The sequence below is a fragment of the Lepidochelys olivacea genome (assembly GCF_965140295.1).
Source record: "Lepidochelys olivacea isolate rLepOli2 genome assembly, chromosome: 7".
NCBI lineage: Eukaryota > Metazoa > Chordata > Testudines > Cheloniidae > Lepidochelys > Lepidochelys olivacea.
In genome coordinates, this window is record NC_140417.1 from 107,807,412 (window position 1) to 107,824,895 (window position 17,484).

Consider the following 17,484-nt stretch of genomic DNA (forward strand, 5'->3'; position numbering starts at 1 on the left):
TTTTGTAGTGATAATCAAGTGATGATAATTTCAGACAGTTGACAAGATGGTGTGAGAATACTTAACATGGGGAAATAGATTCAATTTGTGTAATGACCCAGCCACTCCCAGTCTCTATTCAAGCTCAAGTTAATGGTATCTAGTTTGCAAATTAATTCCAGTTCAGCAATTTCTTGTTGGAGTCTGTTTTTGAAGCTTTTCTATTGCAAAATTGCCACCTTTAAGTCTGTTACTGAGTGACCAGAGAGGTTGAAGTGTTCTCCTACTGGTTTTTGAATGTTATGATTCCTGATGTCAGATTTGTGTCCATATATTCTTTTGCATAGAGACTATCTGGTTTGGCCAATGTACATGGCAGAGGGGCATTGCTGGCACATGATGGCATATATCACATTGGTAGATGTGCAGGTGAACGAGCCCCTGGTGGCATGGCTAATGTGATTAGGTCCTATGATGGTGTCACTTGAATAGATATGTGGACAGAGTTGGCATTGGGCTTTGTTGCGAGGGTAGATTCCTGGGTTAGTGTTTTTGGTGTGTGGCTGCTGGTGAGTATTTGCTTCAGGTTGGGGGGCTGTCTGTAAGCGAGGACTGGTCTGTCTCTATTAGGTCATCTAAACTAGTGCCTGTCAGTACAGGATTGTTCCCTATGGCATATTTGCTGCTGCTTTGTTCATTCTTGCTTTAAATGTCCCAAGCATTTAGGCTTTCACCTCTTACTGTGCAAAATTTTCTACAGTTTCATAAATCTCACTGTCGGGACTTTTACCAATTTACAGAATACTTTTCCCCTTTACCTAATTTCATGGCATGAGTTCTATTTAATTCCTTTGTGCTACCCTATTTTTTTTCCATCTCTTGGAGGTAAGTACTGCCCTTGGAGGCAGTCATTTCTGAAGCAGAATGCAGCAGCACAGAAACAATGTGCAACTCCTACACAAGAGGTGAAGAATAGCATATCTAGTTGGAATTGTGGGGGCAGTTTAGGCAGGTAGAATATAAATATTCAAGTTAGAATTTGGTCAGGACACAAGGGCAAGCACCTTGTAATCTTGAAAAAATTGCCACGGCTCTTTCATGAGCAGGTCAGAAATTTGGTTGTACATCTCGCCTGAAACATGGGTCCACCACCACTACAATGTGCCCTCACAATAGACTAGAGCATGACTCAAGAAGTTTCATGTACTGAATATCCATCACCACTTGCTGTAGCACCTAATTGTTTTTGGGTTGTCTCCCATCCAAATATTGATTTAGCCCAACCCTGCTTAGCATGTGAGAAGACAGGATTATGGCACAAGATGGGATAGTTGCAGTCTATAAGGAGGTTTCCTTCACTTGTTTTCATATTTACCTCTTGTCTTGTTTTTACCTCATGTCCTTTGTTAGGATGTTACACTTCATACTGGTCAAAATCTAATTTGTGACACTGAATACTCAAAATTATGAATGAAGGTCAAAGATGGGGAAAAGTTTGTCTTGTTCTTTAAAATAATATGAGCAATTGTTCTGGAGATCTTATGGGTTCTAGCATCCATACTTCAGAAAGAGATTTGAAAAAATAGGAAATATTTCAGAAAGGAGCCACAGAAATGATTAAAGTATTGGAGAACATGGTTTATAGTGGAAGCAGAGGTGAAAGTAAGCCGGTACGCCCCGGTACAGCATACCGGTAAGAGCCGGTGCGCCGTACCAGGACTGGCTTTCCGAGAGGGCAATTTAAAGCCCTGGGGTAGCAGCGGCGGGGCTGTGGCGGGGATTTAAAGGGCCCTAGAGCTCCAGAACCCCCCCCCCCAGGGCCCCTTTAAATTCTGGCCTGAGCCCTGCTGCCCAAGCCCCAGCGTAGCGGCTCTGGCAGGGATTTAAAGGGCCCCGGAGCTCCAGCCACTGCTCCTGCCCCAGGGCTCTTTAAATCCCCACCAGAGCCCTGCTGCCCGAGCCCTGGGGTAGCGGCAGTGATGGGGCTCTGTTGGGGATTTAAAGGACCCCGGAGCTCCAGCCCCCGCTACCCTCCCAGGGCCCTTTAAATCCCTGCCTGAGCCCTGCTGCCGAAGCCCTGGGGTAGCGGCGGCGGAGGTCCGGAGAGGATTTAAAGGGGGGGGCGGTAGCAGCGGCTGGAGCCCCAAGCCCTTTAAATCCCTGCTTGAGCCCTGCTGCCCGAGCTCTGGGATAGGGGTGGGGGGGGCTCTGGTGGGGATTTAAAGAGCCCCAGAGCTGCAGCCACTGCTACTGCCCCGGCCCTTTAAATCCCCGCCGAAGCCCTGCTGCCAAAGCCCTGGGGTAGCAGTGGTGGGGCTCCGGCGGGCATTTAAAGGGCCGGGTCAGTAGCGGCGGCTGGAGCCCCGGAGCCCTTTAAATACCTGAAGGAGCCCGGCCACCGCTACCCCAGGGCTCGGGCAGCAGGGCTCAGGCGGGGATTTAAAGGGCTTGGGGCTCCAGCAGCTGCTACCACAGCAGAGCCCCAGGCCCTTTAAAGCTTTGCCAGAGCCCAGAGCCCCGGGGTAGCGGTGGCAGCCGGGAGCCCCCAGGGCTCCTCAGTGATTTAAAGGGCCTGGGGCTCCACTGCGGTAGTGGCAGCTGGAGCCCTGGACCCTTTAAATCGCCCCTGAGCTCCGGGGCTCCCAGCCACCTCTGCAGCTGGTAGCTTGGGGGGTGATTTAAAGGGCCCTGGGCTCCCAGCCACCACTACCGCAGCTGGAGCCCTGGCCCTTTAAATCAAGTTTTAAAGGGCCTGGGGATTTAAGGCCCTGCCTCTTCCGCTTGAGGCCATGCCCCCTACTCAGGACCCCAGCGTACCGGTAAGTCCTCTAACTTACTTTCACCCCTGAGTGGAAGAGGCTATAGAACCTCAATATAGTTAGTTTATACAAGAGAAGGTTAAGAGATGACTTGATTGTGTTCTTCTATTACCTACACAGGGAAGAAATTTCTGAGAGTAAAGCATTCTTTAGCCTAACAGAAAAGGACATAACAAGATCAAATGACTGGAAGCTGAAGCTAGACAAATTCAGATGAGACAGAATGCACACCTTTTTAACAATGAGGGTCACTAATCTTTGAAATGGTTTTCTTTGGGATGTGGTGGATTTGCCATCACTTGAAGTCTTTAAATCAGGACTGTATAGATTGCTAAAGGATATGCCATAGCTGAAACAAAAGTTATGAGCTTGGTGCATAAGCTATTGGGTGAGGTTCTAAAGCTTATGTTATGTAGGAGGTCAGACTAGATGATCACAATTGCTTTTTCTATGAAAGGAAAAAATCCCTGTCATGAAGAAACTGAATTGCAAAGCTAAATGTTTTTCAGTTGCTCAACTAATTGCAAGTGAATATCAAGCATCTCATCAAATGGACAGCTTTATTGCAAAATTTTGTATATTGCAGATTGAAACTGTTGAAAAAATGTAGTGAGACACAAATCTCGGGGGGAGAAGTTCCAGGAACTTTCTTGGTGTTGGTTTCTCTGCTTTTTGTTTTGTTTTTTTTTTGTTTTGTTTTTGTTTTTGCTTTGTTTTATGAAGTGTGTGTGGCAATTTAAAAAAAAAATCTAGACTCAAATGTAAAGCTGATTAGGTTACTAGTATCAGAAGAGAAAATAGTAAGCAAGATTTTTTAATATAAAGAAACTTCTTATAAAATGGAAATTATATAACTCTAATGAGCTGATTGCTATGAATAATTATTTTTACATGGAAAATGTAATTCCTTCTGAAATAAATTTGTTCTCCTAAAAATATCACATGCAGTTACAACTAACAATTCATGTTAAGAAGGTTTGTTGTTGACCCTGCCTCACCTATAAATATGGATACAGAGCATTGGTTCTGAGTTTTCATAATAGTCATATCTAGAAATGAAATGCAGGTTAAGAAGTCAATTGGTTTTGTTTGTGGAGAAAACTTTCTTTCCTCTTGTTTAGAGTTGCAAAATCCTTGCTTAACTGTGTTTTCCACAGAACTCCTAGCATGGTTCTTGTATAATATGACCTCAGTTTTGGAGAGGAAGTCTGGAAAGCTACTCTTTTCCTTCTTGTATTCATGTGTAGGATGCACTACACATTACAGTTTAGGTTTTAGGTTTAACGAAAAGGTCTGATCACAGAAATGAATAACTGAAAATTAATTTCCTGCTAGTGCTACTAGTAAGGAAACGGAGAAAGTAAAACAACAAATGCAAACATAATATGAAATTTAAATATTGAAATCCACCAGAACATATTTTTATTGCAATTGGCAAAACAGGTGGTTGATGGATAAAAGTTAGACTTGATTAACTGTACAAGTTAGGAGTTCAGGTTGAATCAGATCTTGAATGTGATGATATCAGAATGTTGTGAGCTGTTCTCAGGGTGTTTTGGATGCATCTGAACCAGAGCCAGGAAATAGGCCACTGGACCTGACATAGAACATAAGGGACATGGTTGAATGTGGGGGGATTTGAATCTGATTCTTTCCCACCACATCTTATTCCCAGCCCCCTAAACATCTAAGGAGTTCCAAGTTCAAGATTTGGGTTTGGCTTCATTTCTAATGTTTAGAGGTGGCTGGCAATTTTCTGACAGCACTTACAGTTGGAAAAACAAAACAGTCAAAATTGAAACTTTGGACAGTTGATTTAGATGAAATTTTGTTTAGAATTATTTTTTTTTAAATGAAGATTCTCAACCTTATCATAATGGAGCGTTTTTAATTCTTGTTTCAAAATGACTTTTCCTTTTAAAATTTATTTTATTTTATAATTTATATGTAACATTTTAAAAAGTAAAAATTAAAACAAAACACCTTTTGATTTTATTGAAACTGTATGCTTCGGCCCAATAAGGTGTTTTTTGTTTTTTTTTATCTCATTGTGTGGGAAATTTTTTTTAAAAATTTCCATTTGGGAATTGAAACAAATTTCAAAATGTTGGAAATTCCTGCAGAATAGAGATTCTGAGATTCGACCAGCTCCAATAATTTTTATATTTCACAGAGCTCCTTTAAAAAAGAAGAAAAAAAAGGGCATTTCTGATGTGTGACATCTGTGATAATGCACCAGTCATTAAAGAATACAGGACAGATGCTGCCTGAAGGTCTGTGTGTGAAGGGAAGGTGTAAATGCAATTCCTCCATGCATTTCCAGGGACACAACACTTCAAATGTGAGTCAGCGGAGAGGAGGCAGGGCCATGCCCCCTTCTCATCAGCCAGCAGAGTGTGTCAAAAGAGTATGCTGTGTCCTCTGAAAGGGTGTAATTATTGAACAGGCTCTCCTGTACTCTGAGAAAGTCTGGGAAGAGGTCTAGTGCTTTTCTTGGAGAAGAGACTCTGTGCTGCTTCTAAAGTGGTACAGTGCCTTGAAGCTGTTCTGAAGCACTAGGGAGTGGATGGAGGAATAGGAAGGGAGACCAAAGTCTGCTTCCGATGCCCCTGCCATTTGGAGAAGTCCATGGCATATTACATCTGAGCAAGAGAGACTGAAAATTTATGGAAAAATCTGAAGTGCCAAAGACACTGTTTTTCAAGACATTTGAGAGAAGAAGGTAGCCAAGGTGCACTATTTTGTCTAGACATGTTTCCCTGGCATGACTATAATTTTTTAGGTCTATTTAGCAGTATGCAGTACTTTCTCTTCCAAAATTATGTTGCCACAGAGTGGTACAAACAAAACTAAATAATGCTAACTGCTGAATTGAAGACAGTAAGGGATCTGACATCTTAATTATTCTTTGGCAGTTCACAATACTGGGTTAAATCCAATCCTGGAATAAGTGGGACCAACGCCATTGAAAAGAATGTACCTTCTTGCACCACAGCTGAATTTGGCACATTGTCTTGTAAACCGTAAGACAACCATAACATTTGAGGACCTGGAAAAATGAGTTAGTGCCAATGGTTCTGAAGAAAGCTCTAACCATTCATGCTTGAGGTTTGCGTGTGATCATCTTTACTGGGAAAAGAATCAAACTGCAATGGAAGAAGGATGCCTTTCTTTTCTGATCTATCCAGCAGGATTATAAATTGCATCTCTCTGCTTTCTGTGACATTAGTTGAGTCTTGGCTTCACTGAAGTCAATGGGAGCCTGGTAATTGACTTCAACAAAGCCGAGATTTTTACCCATTATTTTTGTCATGAACTGTATTTGTGAGTTTCTGGTGGTAGTAATGCTGAAGGTAAAAGGAAATGTGACACAATGAGTTAATGGCAGAATTGGGAATACCCTCTCTCCCATCCTTTCATCTACCCATTTGTTATACAAGATAACACTTGTACTGTGCCACAAATGTCACACTCAGTGGTATGTATGTTGTCTACGTAGATGGGTTGTATGAGTCTTAACAGTAGAATCTCATCCTTTGTGATGAGTAATGACTCCCTGGTGTAACTTAATCTATGAAGTTCCAACACACATGAATTTGGTACAATATGTATTGTACTTTACAATGGATTTATCCACAAAGAGCAAAATACAGCCTGCTCCTTCTCCCACCAAAGTTAGAAGGAGTTTTACCCTTGAGCTCAATGGCAATAGGATGAAGTTCATAGCACATTGCTCTTGGCTCTGTAAATACTCGGTCAGAGATGGAAAACATCCCAAGTGCAATCTACTCTGGTTGACACTTACAGCCTCAATGGTCACATACTGCCTGTGTTTCTTTTGTCTGGAACATGGCAAAAAGACAAGAATAGTTTCAGAGAACACATGACAAAGCCCCTATACTAGAACATGAGTCGGCACCGCTATTAGCTTTGGCACTAGAATCTATAAGAGGAAACTGAGGAATATAAAAGTGAGGAAGAAGATCCATCACACCTGGGTATTCTGCAAGAAGAGAGACCCAAGGACATCATCTTAAAGAATATATTTTGACCACAAAAATGGACATCTTTAGAAAAAAGAGGTGATAGAAGAAAACCTACACAACTGGTGTGAGCTCTCAAAGAAAGGTTGGTTCTCATTCTCCCCTCACCAGCCCTGTGAAGATGCCAACGTGAATGTCTGGATTGTCTGTTGTGAAAGTGTCGGTAAGTATGAAAATTGCCTATAGGCAACTTTTCCAAGGGTTTTCTCTTTATTGTTCATGCCAGCCTTCTTATCCATCTTTCATTTTTTTATTTTTAAATATTGGAAGTAATTAAAAATGAATTTATTTCAATTTTAAAAATATAGACATGGAGGAGACTTCAAATTTATGTTTGCTAATTATTGAAATCTTGCTTGCCTATTTGTAAAAATTGACTTTACTTTTAGTGAAAATGTTCAGGTGCTTATTTTATGACATTTGTTAGGGCTAGTGTCCTAGCTGGTGTAAATCAGCATGGTTTCATTGTCTTGAATGGAGCTCTGCTGCTTTACTCTAGTTCTGGATTTTCCCCATAAAGCAGATTCCAGTTTTTTTAAGTGCACAACGATGCATTCTGAGTAGCTTTCAGAAGGAAAGCAAAATTAAACTTGGCTCCTTTCCCTTCTGCTGATTGCTAACCATGTGTCTAAATACTTGATAGACATACAATAGACATGACTTCTCAATAGACATACTGCACAATTTTTTTTAAAGTTTTGAAATATATTTAGCTGGTTGGAGAAAAAAAATAGAATTGTTTTCATTTGTGGAATTAAAAGGTTTTTCCCTCACATTTGACAACGTTTTGTTTGTTCTTGTTTGACTCTGTGCTCCAGTGTTCCCAGATACCGTGTTTATCCTTGGCTGGTTTAATGATCAGCAAACAGCATTAATAGCCTAGACTAGTTCTAATAAGTCTTAAAATCACCCCAGAATATCATATCCAACCTCCTTTTGAGTGTTTGCTTTAAATGTGAAGGATGTCACTCAGATCCAAATCAAGCCGTAGTGAAATCATCCAATTCCTGGACCTTCTAAAAGTCAATAAACTTTATTTGTCATATATACTGCATATGTTGAAGTCAAATTGTGAATATGTACTGAACTGTCTTAATTTTTAATGTTGCAGTATACATAAAGGCAAAATCTGCTGTGGTTTCCCTCATGCTCTGGCTAGCTTGTTGCAGATAGACAAAGAGTGAAGAGGCAATGTGGTTAGTTGCTTTTGATTGTACTGTATTTGCTGTCTTTCTGTCTGGGGCCCTTCCCCTCCTCCTCCTCCTCCCCCCTGATCTGCCAACAGAGCGCACAGCATATCAGTAGTTCAGAAACATGCACCGTTAAAGACCTTCATATTTTTTGAGATTTGTTTGTAAGGCTACTGACAGACGGCTGTTGCTCCGTTAATCACCTTGTTCTGTTTGACAATTGGTAGATTTACAATACTGCATTTATGAAACACAGAATGCAATTAAACACAATCAATCAACTCAACTGAAGTTTCCAGATACTGCTCACTGAGTCAGTTTCAAACATCACTATGGTTTGGTTAGAGTGGGGCTTTGAGAAAGAGTGAGGGAAACAAAGAAAAGACTTTAAATGCTGTTTTCAATCACTAAGATATCTAAAAAAATATGACAACTTCAGGAAAAGGGCAAGAATCTCTTTGCTGTTTCAAGTATATTACTTTGTTTCAACTCAGGGGAGGTGAGGAGACTTGAAATTAACAAAGGAATAAATCCCCAGGGCTTTAGTGGTTTGTGTGGGCATAATGGCTGCCCCTTCTCTTTTAAGTGGGACTGCAATCATGAATAGTAGGTTCCTTTGAGGAATACATATGCAAACCCTGTACAGCCACATGCTAAATTTGTAAACAATTTTGTCTTTTTAAACACCTTTAGTTCTTTTGATTTTCATAGTTTCTCCTGCCCCCCATCCTGAAATATATACAACTTCCAGAAAACTTACCCAAGGATCAGAAGTAGCTTGGCTTTTTTTGCCATTGAATGCTGTATTATTTCTTAAAGGATTAGAATAATAGAATAAGATCCTACATTTTCCACCCTTCTTGCACATTTATTCTTTGAGGTGACACAGTATAATGAAAGCAGTGTCAATATTATCACTGAAAGAAAAGAAGGACTTGTGGCACCTTAGAGACTAACAAATTTATTTGCACATAAGCTTAGCTCACTTAGCTGTAGCTCATGAAAACTTATGCGCAAATAAATTTGTTAGTCTCTACGGTGCCACAAGTACTCCTTTTCTTTTTGCGAAAACAGACTAACACGGCTGCTACTCTGAAACCTAATATTATCACTGTTATATCTACTGAAAATATTCAGAGTCTTTACTTCATGGAACAAGTTAGGGAAAAATTGAAGTTACTCAAGAGAAATCCTGTGTTCCTTAGGCAATCTTTACCTATTGAAGTAACTAAGGGGAGATCAAGGAAGCATTCCTATACAGATTAGGACTGAGGATGCCCCAGATCCTTGATAACACAATGGAAAGCTCCTGGCTACTTTACCAATATTGATGAGAGAAGGTGGAGCTCACCTTCCCTGGGTTAGGTCAGTTGCAACTCTCCATGAATCCTGATTCTGTGTTCAAGTGCAAGGGAAGACAGCCCTGAGAGCTTGAGAATAAATGGAAAACTTATTTCCATAAAGTTTGCTCAAACAGCTCGCCTCCCATCCTAGATATTCCTACATATCAAGTACAGAAACAGAAGTGATTATTCATGTTCAAATAACCAAGTCCAGCTTAGTGAGCAGTAATTGGCTTTGGAAGTAATGCAAGTCTGAAATGGCAATGGCAAAAAATCCCAGCAGGCTTTGATTTGCAGTGTGGTCCCTCATTTGTAAGTGATGCCCACCGCAACACTGTGTGTTTTCTCTCATCTTCCAGAGAAGTAAGAGATGACAGCATGTGCCATGTGATGTTCTGAAACGGTTCAAGGTGGACCATTGTTTCCAGAGTAGTTTAACACCTGGAAGTTCTTTTGTGGGGTTGGCAATTAAGTGTTTGTTTGGGATATTATCATTGCTCCAGAATTCTTTCCAGTGCAGTGTGCCTCAGGATTGGATGAGGATTCTTTAAGAGCCTTAGACTGGACCCAAAAAGGCATGTGAGATTTCAGGTGTGTCTTCAGAAGGTTCTGGAGGTCCTCATGAATTGGTAAATTTAAGCTGGCCATTCTTCAATTGTATTCTTATGCTGTGTGTGTATGTCTCTGGTGGTGCAACCATTGGATAGGTGTTGATGTTAATGTTCCAGCTGTGATTCTCATCATAGCATTAAGCTGCTTGTCCAGAGATCTTGTCTGTGAGCAGCCCACCCAGAGTGGTACACTGTAGTAAGCAGTCAAGTATTTTAATGCCAGAGTCACTGTTTGAAGTGTGTGTGCACATTAACACCGCATGTTGTGCCCATAAGTTTTTGGACCAGGCTAGTCCTTGCTTTTACCTTTCCAAGTGTCTTTCCAGATGAGTTTTAAAAGTCAAGCATTGGTCTGAAATGAGCCCTATCCAAAGTACTTCAGTGTAATCTTGGACCGATAGGGCTCATTTTGGACCAGTTAACCATAGAAGGTGACATTGCACAGTTCCTTGGAGGCTTTGTTGTTTAGGTGAAAGGATATTACCAAGATTTTGGAAGTAGTAGGGCAGAGCTTCCAATATTGGAAGTATTCTGCCATTATCTTGTGATTAATGGAGAGGGTGTTGCCGATGGTGGTGCAGGCTTTGCCTTGTGCTACAAGAGTGTCATCAGCATAAATGAACTTGCACAAAATGGTATCAGGGTACATCACTAATATAGATGTTGAATAGTGATGGAGTCAGCATGGATATGAAACCTTTGCTGTTTTGGAGCTGCCCAACTCAGAAGGCCACAGATGTATGGGCCTGGATGGGCTCAAAAGGGTGTGTATATAGGGGACCACATTAAAAACAAAATATTTACCACTTGCTGTAGTTAAATTTACCATAGCATTTGTTAAGGTTCCCATTCTAAGTATACGCAATGTGATACTAGCAGACAAGGTCAATTCGGGCCACAGGCCCATTCACTTGTGTATTAGTACAGATCAAAATACATGTATTCGTGTGTATTCATACATTTAAACTTCATGAACACTAGCGGAATGTTACTTGTATTGTTTTCACTTATCTGTTCCTGTTATAATGCAAAAAAAAAAAAGGAGTACTTGTGGCACCTTAGAGTTAGTCTCTCAATAAATTGGTTAGTCGCTAAGGTGCCACAAGTACTCCTTTTCTTTTAACAGAACAAGCTGATTTCAAAGCAAGTGGCCAATATGTATGCTGGTTGGAGGACAAGAGACTTAAGTGTATTCCTCCCTCACTGTCATCAAAGGAAAAGCCCAGAGGGGTAGAGATGCTGTCAGCTTGTTTTCTTTGTCAACAAACTATAAATACGGATTCAAAGAAAGATCCTTTGTCTCTAAACTGTTTGGACACTTACAAGGGACTGTACGAGATGCAAAGTGGAGATCCTGAGACACAATCTGGGTATCCTGAAAGACTTTTGGGAAGCTGGAAATTTATTACATCACTGCTACCATTTAGAATTATAAATTGTGAATCACCTGTGCATATATTTTAGGTGATTTAACTTCTCAATAACTCTCATTTCCTTTCCTTAGCAAATAAACCTATAGTTAGTTTACTATAGAATTGGCTGCCTGCGTTGTCTTTGGTGTAGGATCTGGAGAGCTCACATTTGTTACTTGTTTGGTGAAATTTAATTACAGAACACACCACCAGCTTGGGCTGTCTGCCCTGTTTTCTGACAGTCCTGCCTGACATAGGCACTCTCAACTGTGAGCTACTCCAGACTGCATGACAGTTAGGACCATAAAAAGCACAGTAATGGTATACATTGCAGGACCATAAAGTCCATTTTTAATGACTATCTATCACTATGTTTTCTATTGTTTTTTTTCCTGTTGAAAGGCAGACAACATTTTAAATATGAATTTCATTCTTTTAGTAAATAAATTTTAAAATGTGTATCATGTGCACTAGTAACTTTACATATAACGTTTCTGTGAACGTGTAACGGAGAAAAGTTTCTACACTGTCTACATTCTAAAGCACAAAATTAGCTCAAGAAGTTAGAATGCAGACTTTCCTCCTGAACGTATTTAGATAACACAAGAAGCCTCTCAAATGCCAAAATCATTAATCTGCAGGGACTTTATTATGACGTATTTACCTCTCATGTATGAGACGATATGGATATATAAACTAGTTTTGGCTGAATTTCAGACAAAAGCCATGTTTTGAAACTTAATTATTCACCCACTCATACGATAACAAAGCAGCTACCTGGCTGATTGTTACATGATAGGCAGACATGCCATTTTCCACCTGTGCCTAGCACACAAGGAACAGGGGACAATGAGGAGTGAAATCTTCTGATAGTTTGTATTTCTTTCATTACACACAGTAGAATTTGGTCCATACCTGTTTGGGATCCTTGGGGCAACTAGTACACATGCAATGTGTCTTAATGTTAGAGTCCAAGGAAACTTCTTAATAAGTGTCATAGTCAATCAGATCATTGCTCCATCAATTCCAGCATCTTGTTTCTAGCAGTGGTCAACACTTCACTTCAGAGGAAGGCCTTAAAACTCCCTAGTGCACACCTGACTAAGTGTGCAGTGCTGTACCTTGGATGGTGGGGAGGGTTTCTTCCTGACCAGTGGCAATCATTTTACTTCCAAAGCTTGAGCTTTTAATAATTTTATCTCAGAATGCACAACTACAAATGCTATTATAATCATGAAATTATCCAGCTTTTTCCTAAATCCAGCTACAGTGTTTGACTTTCTGACCTCCTAAGGCAGTGAATTCCACCTGCTGTGTAAAAGAATTATTTTCTTGGACTTGTTCACATTTACTAACCATTAAGTTTGTTAAGTGACCCTCAGGTTACTTATTAAGGGACAGCATACAAAGGAGGAATGGATTAGTGCTCACAATAGCTTTCATTACCTTGAAATATCTGAGTCAAAGTTCCCACTGAAACTTCTGCTTTCCATGTTAAATAGTGCGAGCTTTTTGTAATCTTTATACATATATTTCTCTCTTCCTTTTTAACCAGTTTCATTAATCCACCAAGCATTGTTGGATCACACCAAATCACGATGAAATCACTTAATAATTGCACATTATTTTCTAAAAGATATTTGGGAAAAAGAAATACTGAGTGGTGGATTGTGATTTGAGGCACAGGCCTGTGTGACACTAGGCGTAGTGTTCGGAGACATAGTGATTGAGACACACAACTGTCAGTGCCTCCTCTGCTTCATCCTTGCTTATGGAGGTAATAATTTACTGCGGGCCTATACCATTGGCTTAGCTACTGTCCATCAAGAAGTGTGGATGGAACCAACACTCAGCCCGTTCCACTGCCCATTCTTGCAACTCCTTCTCTTCTTTGTAGAGAGGAAGTGGGTGAATAGTTCCTCTTACTTCTGTGCACCAGGGCCCAAGGTCCGTGTCGTCCGTTAGGGGAGTTAAGGAATTTAGTCCCTTTGCCTAGTGCAAGTAATAATCCAGTCTTAAAATGATTATTGTTATTGACAATGCTGGAAGGTTTCCAGGCTTCTATATTTTGGCAAACAAAGTGGGCATGGGAAGGACCCATTTGATGTTAGCTTTGTCTGACCTATTCACATACTGCTGCTATATTTCTCACTGAGATTTGCAGTCCTCCAAAGTTTGTGTGAACACTTCTGTTAAAAGTCTTATCAGTGGTTCTGATGACACATAATGTACTGCATAAAGTGTTCCATTCATCTCTTCTCTGAACAAAGGACCCGGCTGAAAAGAGAAACTACATTCACTTTCCTTTTTGTAATGACTTTCACAAAACTATCTGATGGAACAAAATGTGTAGAGTAGCTCCACTGGTCACAAGGAGTTGCACCTGTTCCTTCACCAGGGCTGAATTTGACCCTTAATCTCTATTCTCAGCCAGGGATCAAATAAAATAACAATAATAATGATCCATCTACTAATCTCATGGAAGTTTTATTTTTATTTAGATTTGGTTGGAGATGATATTAAGGAGGCTTGAATGGTTTGAGAGATTAGTCAGGTGGAGTGTGGAGATTTTTACTGCCATGTCACTAGTATGGAACAAATTACCATGTGATGATTGGTAGGTCATTGGCTATGTGAAATGTGATAAAGTTCTCAGTCAAGTTCCTCGTAGATGAATGCTAACATCAGAATATCCTTCATCACAATAGAAATTAATTGGTATCCTTGTTGGCAGTCTCAACAGAGAGACCAGAGATGGAATCTGTATGGAGAAGAAATTATCCTCTCATTCTAGAAGTAGTCACTGTGTGTCAGAGTAGCCGGTAGAGCTGAGTGAAATTTTTCCAACAAATAAAAAATGAAAAATGCAGTTTGGGTCAACACAAAAGCGTTAGTGAATTGAACATGAATATTTTCAACCTTCACAAAATGGCCCTAGGAAGAGGTGACAGTTACGGTGCTGCTGTCACCTCCCCCTTCCCCCATCCCTTAATAACCACTCGGAAAAAAACCTGATTTTTCCTCGTTTTAGTTCAGAACTGCCACCGAACCGAAAAATCCATTATGAGGGACCGAATGGCTAGGCAGCAGTTCTGCAGAAAAGGACCTAGGAGTTACAGTGGACGAAAAGCTGGATATGAGTCAACAGTGTGCCATTGTTGCCAAGAAGGCCAATGGCATTTTGGGATGTATAAGTAGGGGCATTGCCAGCAGATCGAGGGACGTGATCATTCCCCTCTATTCGACATTGATGAGGCCTCATCTGGAGTACTGTATCCAGTTTTGGGCCCCACACTACAAGAAGGATGTGGGAAAATTGAAAAATGTCCAGCGGAGGGCAACAAAAATGATTAGGGGATTGGAACACATGACGTATGAGGAGAGGCTGAGGGAACTGAGATTGTTTAGTCTGCGGAAGAGAAGAATGAGGGGGGATTTGATAGCTGCTTTCAACTACCTGAAAGGGGGTTCCAAAGAGAATGGCTCTAGACTGTTCTCAGTGGTAGAAGATGACAGAACAAGGAGTAATGGTCTCAAGTTGCAGTGGGGGAGGTTTAGGTTGGATATTAGGAAAAACTTTTTCACTAGGAGGGTGGTGAAACACTGGAATGCATTACCTAGGGAGGTGGTGGAATCTCCTTCCTTAGAATTTTTTAAGGTCAGGCTTGACAAAGCCCTGGCTGGGATGATTTAGTTGGGGATTGGTCCTGCTTTGAGCAGGGGGTTGGACTAGATGACCTCCTGAGGTCCCTTCCAACCCTGATATTCTATTATTTTATGATTATTCTCCTAGCTCTATTAGCTGGCACTATGCACAGCAGCTTTCTGTGCTGTATCCAAAATAAACTGGGCTTCAGTCTCCCGCTTGGTCAACCTTTCACCTTTTGCTTCAAATAAAAAGACAGGCGTTAACTTTTTAAAAGACATTAATTTCAAGAGTAGGGCTATACCAAAGAGGAGATTAATGGAATTCAAAGGCATTACACCAAGGGATAAATGTGGCCCTTGGACTGTTAGTTTGAATTATGGATCTGGTCAACAAGGTATCAGGATGTCTATGTCATAAATTTGAAGTCAGCATTGCAGAAATTTTAGTATCAAAATGAATCAAGATGCAATGGAAATATCACCAGCAATCTTAGTCCTCTTGTGGGTCTAAAGGGTGTGAGCATGTTGTTATATTGGTCCAAGACAAAGTGTCATGTACCATCTTGATCTATCTATGCTAGCGCTCTTGGTAATTGTATCAATTAAAGACATAGCAGCTTTGGGTTACTACAACATGTTCATGGCATTAACAAGACTTCTTTTCTGTGAGAAGAATATTACTAATTATGCTGGCAACCATACAATAACTCTAGTGCAACCTTTGAAGTTTAAAAAGGCATCCAAAGTGATTTAGTTATGATTTCAGTCCATTAAAAATGTTGGCACTTTTTAAAAAAATGCTTCAAGGAAGGAAATTAAAATCTGAGCGCATTAACAATTAAAATAAATGAGAGACTCATTTCAGCTGACTAAAGTAGCATAAACTGAAGTTTTAATGGTATAATTCAGGTTCAACTGGTTTTCACTTTAATTGTTTTAATTACTAAAGTACATCCAGCTGATTATCACACAATCTTTTTTAGGGTGATGATGAAATAGGAGGCAGAGCCAGTTTTAATGCACAAGGGAGAAGATTGTCTCATGGTAATTCACCCCACCCTGATCAATCTGTAAATTATCAGAGAATGTAGCATGTACCATATGTGTTTTTAGTTTGCTCTTTATGAGGTAGTGATGCTTTCACTGGTTGTAAGCAGTATTTTCAGTGATTCTGATGAAGTGAGTTGATTTTTAAGACACATCTCAGCCATTTGTTAGTTGCTCTTTAGACTCCTCATAGGTTAGTGCATAGGCACTGTGAACAGGCCTACGGCCCTGTCTTCTGGACTCGAGTTATCAGGACAGAATCTTAGCTTTCATTTAAAAAAATGTTTCAGAGCCTCTCAGTTGCAAAGAAAAGTTCAGAAATGTAAATCAATGTCCATATGAATCTGCACCCAGCCTGAAATAATGGCTTTTCGAGGTGTGAACTGCTCCCTTCATCTTAATAGGTTAACTCTGAAACCCACTCCTCTTAGGATACTACGGACACCACCCCTCCAGAGGACTCTGGTCCTGATTCAGGAAAGCACCTGAACACATGCTTTAAGTATACACATCCTTAATTACCATTGAAGTCCAACTGAATTTAAAGCATGTGCTTAAGTGCTTTCCTGAACTGGGGCCTCTGCATGTGGAGAGAGCATGGACATGTGTCACAGTGCAGGGCTTGGTGCTCGGGGATTCCATAAATGGGGTGTGCCAGAAGTCTTGGATTGCTTTAATCTGGCCTTGCCCTCATGTTGACAAAATACCGCTGACACTGAAGTTCTCCTGATGAAGACTATTCCAGTGGAAACAAATCATGTTTGCTAGTTCCTAGGAGTAGCTGTATGGAACACTTTTACCTGGGTAGACTTCTAACTCTCAAGAGCTTTTAATTGTACATTGAACCATACTCCAAATTATGTATTATATACCTGACTTTTGTATAGCATTGTACACACCAGGAGTGTCTCACCGGTTTTTCAGGGTGACACGGTCACAGATTAGAAATGTATTATAGATTCGATCTGGCTGAATAATTCCCAAAAGGTTCTACTGGTTTTTATTTGTATTTGGAAATGAATTCGCTTAGGCCTTGTACCCACCACTTTTGAGTTCACTCTCTAAGAACATTCAAGTTATCAAGTTTCACGGGCACATATGGCTGAGGAAAGCAAATTTACAGTCCTGCACCACAATATATGCAGAAACCAAGTTTTATATTACAGACCGCAAGTGTTCTCATCTGAAGTGCTTGTGTGCCTCTACAAGAAGGGAACAGAAACAGTACCATGTGACATATCTGACTGATCACAGCTACAGCTCAAACAGCAAAAAATGAACACTTGCAAATATGTAAACAAAACAATGTCACAAATCAAATCATGGAATGATTTCTAATAAAGAGTATGTTCAAGGAACTTGAAATCTGTTCATAGATGTTCCAGGACCAGT